We start from the raw sequence: 5000 nt of genomic DNA, 5'->3' as shown, positions 1-5000 counted from the left end.
AGTTAAACCCCACCTCCCCCCACAGACTCCCCCCAGCGTAGACAAACCCGCCTCGCGGAGAGCCTTGGAAATGAGGGGCCTGCCCTTATGGGAGAAGAAAGGCGAGTTGAGGAAAGGTAATTTCATCACTTGCTCTTTAAATTCAAAGTCAGGTCTGAGGTGGGGCAGAAACTTGTCCCAAGCCTCCAGCACCTCGCGATAGAACCCCGGCAACCCCCCTGTAACATTTCTGGGAGAGAAAGCGTACAAATTGTAACTGCTCCTCTCACCATACTCTGCCAGGAAGCCCGCCAAGGTATCTTTCCAAGGATGCAGCCTCGAGTGATCCAGAAAACGCCCTATTAATTTGACCCTAAGTGCATCTCTTTTGGCACTAATGTCAATCAGATCTAAACCCCCCTCCCTTTTTTTAGCTATTAATGTCCTGCGAGCAATCATATTTCCCCTCCCCTTCCACAAAAACGAGGAGATCACACTGTTCAGTGACTTTAGCGCCCAATCCGGCAGCTCACAGGACCCGAGAATATGGTTAATTTTGGACAAAACTAGAGCATTAGATACAATTACCTTTCCTCTGATATTCAGCCCTCGCGCTTTCCACAGATTACATATGTTTTGAGTTTTTTTAATCATTTCCTTCCAGTTTCTATCCCTAGCTTTAGCCCCATCTTTCCCTACATAGACTCCTAAGATTTTCCTCTCCTCGTCAGTTACTTTAAAACCCCATTTGTTTGTGTCAAACCCTGCCTCCTTGAAAACCATTATTTCTGATTTAGAATTGTTTACTTTTGCCCCAGAGGCCATCTCATAGTCATTTATATGCACCATGACCCTCTCTATATGTGTACTGTTATTTAAAAAGATATTTATATCATCCGCGTATTGAATAACTTTGACCATATTCCCTCTCTCGGTTTTAATCCCAGCTATTTCATTGTCATTAATTATGCTTAAAGCCAACGGCTCCGCCACAAGGCTGTATAGCATGGCAGACAGGGGGCAACCCTGCCTAATGGACCTCTGCAGCTCCACAGGATCAGTCAAGAAACCGTTGACCTTAACGCGGCTTCTAGCCTTTTTATATAATAATTTCACCCAATTTATGTATTTTTCACCAAACCCATATTTATTTAATACCTCCCACATAAACTCATGTTCCACCCTGTCAAATGCTTTCTCTAAGTCTATCCCTAATAAACACCCCCCCTCTCTATTCATACTATCTACTAGGTTTTTTATTGCAATTATATTATCACTTATATCCCTATCCGGAATGCTATAGGTCTGAGTGTCAATGACAATAGTTTTAATTACCTCTCTCATCCTATTAGCCAACACCTTTGCTATGATTTTGTAATCTGTATTTAACAGGCTTATGGGTCTGTAATATTCCAGCCTATCTTTTGTACCTTTCTGCTTGTATATTAATGTGATAATCCCTTCCGATATCTTGTCAGGCATGATATTTTGCCTCGCCATCTCATCAAAAACATGTAACAAAATGGGAGAGAGTAAAACAGAAAACTCGTTATACACCTCGGCAGTAAGGCCATCAGAACCTGGGCTCTTATTGTGTTTAAGGCTTTTTATGACTGCCTCTATCTCCTGCCTAGAGATAGGCAAGTCACAATAATTTTTATCATTTTCACTTATTTGGGTTCCTATCTGATTCGTCATTTTTACTATGTGCTCCTTTAGAGGCCCTTGCCCTTTATACAGCTCACTATAGTAGTCTTTTACTATTTTTAAAAGGTCCTTGCTTTCAGTGCATACTAGGTCCTCGCTGCTCACCAGTTGATTTATATATTGCTTCTCTTGTTTTATCCTCTCCAGCCCCAGAAAAAAACCCGTGCTTTTTTCCCCTTCAAGCAGGAACTGCGACCTACTCCTGACCGCGGCGCCCTTGCAACGTTTGGTCTCAATATCCGTCAGTTTATTCCTATATAATTCATAGTTTTCACTATTATAATTTGTATCTAGCTCCATCTTCTCTAATTCCTTGTTTAATAAATCATTTAACATGCTCTCCTCTCTTTTCTCTTCCCATTTTTTATTCTTACTATAACTAATGCTTATTTTCTTTATTCTTAATTTAATTTCCTCCCAGTATTCTATTTTATTATCTACATATGGCATGTCATATGCACTTTGGGTTAGTAATTTCTTTACTTTATTCTTATACGCTGTGTCCTCCAACAAACTGTTATTATAGCACCATGTGCCCTTGCCTTTTTTAGCCGTGCTGTCACCAAATTTTAAATCCACGTACGCGTGATCGCTCCATGCATTAAACACATACTTCATGTCAGTAACCCGTTTAACTAGACCCGAAGCCACCAGGCCCAGGTCTATTCGGGTTTGTTTTAACTTGCCCAGGACAACCTGTCTTCTAGAATAACCCCTTGTCCTAGGGTTAATTACCCTCCATACATCCATTAAGTTTTTTTCTATCATGATATCTTTAAGTGCAGTTCTACTCGTGTCACACCTAAATTTATCATTATAATTGTCACTACTACTAAGCGTGATATTATAGTCCCCTAGAATAATAGTATTATTATTTATCCACTTGTTCAGACTTCCGAAGAAGTTTCTGCGTTCCTCCTCAATACTGGGCGCATGTATATTAATCAGTCTAATTATATCACTATTTATTAATATATCCACTATCACACACTTGCCATTGCTAGCTCTATATACACATTTACTACTAGTACTAAGTTTTCTGCTAATTAGTACTGCGACCCCTCGTGCTCGCCCAATACCCTCCTGGGAGTAAATCACCCCTTTCCACAGTTTTTGAGCATGGCTGACAGCCTTTAGGTCCCACCCAGTTTCTTGAAGACAAATTATGTCCACATGTTTGTTCCTATCAAACACTGCTCTCATTTTACCTGGGTCTTTTAAGCCATTGGCATTAAAAGAAAGAAAAGACTGAGAGTCAAAGGCCATGAGGGCTGTCAGTAAAGGCACATAAAGCATAGCAAAACAAAACATGGTGTTATTTTTTCAGTGCTTTATTCCGATTATCAGACCCTTTTATAATCTCTCCATCCCTTTTCCTCACCCTTTGGCCCTTCTCGATGTCCATGTCTGAGTCCGAGGGGTCACTTAATAGCAGCGGGGAGCCGCAGTTCCCAATGTCTTGAGGAACAAAGCTGTCCAGGGAAGACCCCATCGCCGCCTTTTCCTCAGCCCTCTTTCGCAGCTCTACCTCTGCGTCTTCCAATAGCACCGCCTTCGGTTTCCTCGCAACCAGTCTCCCCACTCGGGCCTTGCCCGGCTTGGTCTGGACTTGCTCCTTCAGCCTGGCACTGGCTCGTGCCTCTCCCACCTTTAGCTCTGGCTGGCTGGGCACCAGCCTTGGCCCACTCAGATCAATCTGGCTGGACGCCGTCTCCGGCACCTCCACTATTTCAGTTCTCCTCCCTGCATCGGTCGTCCTCCGTGGCTTCACCACCACGCCTGCTGCTGTCACTGGCTCCACCCCTGCACCTGCCCTTGTCACTGGCTCCACAACTGCACCTGCCTCTTTCGCTGGCGCCGTAGCTGCACCTGGCGCTGTCACTGGCTCCACTGCTGCACCTGCCCTTGTCACTGGCTCCACAGCTGCACCTGCTTTCACCGCTGTAGTCTCTGCCATACAGGCTGCAGGCTTCGGCCTCATTACAGCCGTAGTCATCGCCGTTCTCTCTTTGTTCAGCTCGCTCACACAGGTCCCCGCAGCAGCCTCATCATCCTCTTCCTCCTCCATCTCCTCCTCCTCCTCCTCCTCCTCGTCCACGTCCTCCTCCACGGTGCCAGTGCTCGACGTACCGTCGTCGCTCTGCACCTCCTCCTCCTCCTGCTCCTCCTCCACCTCCTCCGCAGTCCCCACCATCTCCTCTTCTGTCACCTCCACATGGCACACACAGCTGTCCGGTGCCCGCTTACATCCCTTGCATTTGTTAGTCTTTCGTGTGGAACACTCCCTAGAAAAATGCCCTTGCTCTCCGCAGGTGTAGCATGTGAACTCAGGGCATTCTCTTTGAACATGCCCAGGCTGCATGCAGAGCCTACATATTTTGGTCTGCCTGTCATGAATTACCCGGAAATACTCCGAGCCCAGCACCGTGTTAAATTTTGTAGAATATGGTAGCGAACGGACTCTTTCGTTGAATTTAACTCGTAGAAATCGAGTGCCGTCCGTCACCTTAGAGCCTGGCCACATTCTGCGTCTAATAGGTGACATAGGCGTTACCCCCCAGCTATCCAGTCTCAAAAAGATATCATTGTCTCTGATATAATAGGGCAGATTGAGAAAAGAGACGATGAGCTCGTCGTTAGTGATCTCTCTAGCATGAACCCTTGTTTCCCCAATCTTAAAACCCTCCATCAGTTTTTTCTTACCCGTTATGTTGCTCATTGTGAGTTCAAACTTCTTTTGGCCGAGCACTCTGCACGCCAGTAACGCACCGCACAACCTCTGCACATGACTGATGAGCTCGATAGCACTCATAGTCTCTCCGCCTTCCATCTCCACGTTCACAGTTAGGCTCCGTGAGGCCCGTTCCTCCGTTCTTGTAACAGCATCGCTGCCGTCTCCATTCTTCGTCAGTTCTCCCGTTCTTTTAACAGCATCACTGCTGTCACCATTCTTCGTCAGTTCTTCCACACCTTTGGCACCACCACTGCCCCCGTTCTCCGTCAGTTCTACTGTACCGTTGTCAACACCACGGCCCTCTCCGCCCACCACCAAACCGCTGGGGTTATCCGTAAGAGTTAATGTGAGTTCATTCCAGGTCGGGTTTACCGGGTGGTCCGCCATTTTGGGGGAAAAAAAAAAAGGACTAAAAACGCCCCTCAAAAAAAACACGGGGGATAGCTCACAAAACACGGAAAAAAACGCTTCCCCCCGCTCAGTGAGACACTGACGTGGGTACTACTGACAAAATCAGCTGAGCAAAACCAAAAAAAACCTTCTCTTAGGACATGTAAAACAAACGAAAGGAGAGAGAGAT

This window comes from Anarhichas minor, unplaced genomic scaffold, assembly GCF_050575085.1.
Source record: "Anarhichas minor isolate MPS153535 unplaced genomic scaffold, ASM5057508v1 ptg000073l, whole genome shotgun sequence".
NCBI classification, from domain to species: domain Eukaryota; kingdom Metazoa; phylum Chordata; class Actinopteri; order Perciformes; family Anarhichadidae; genus Anarhichas; species Anarhichas minor.
Note: the sequence above shows the minus strand (reverse complement) of the source record.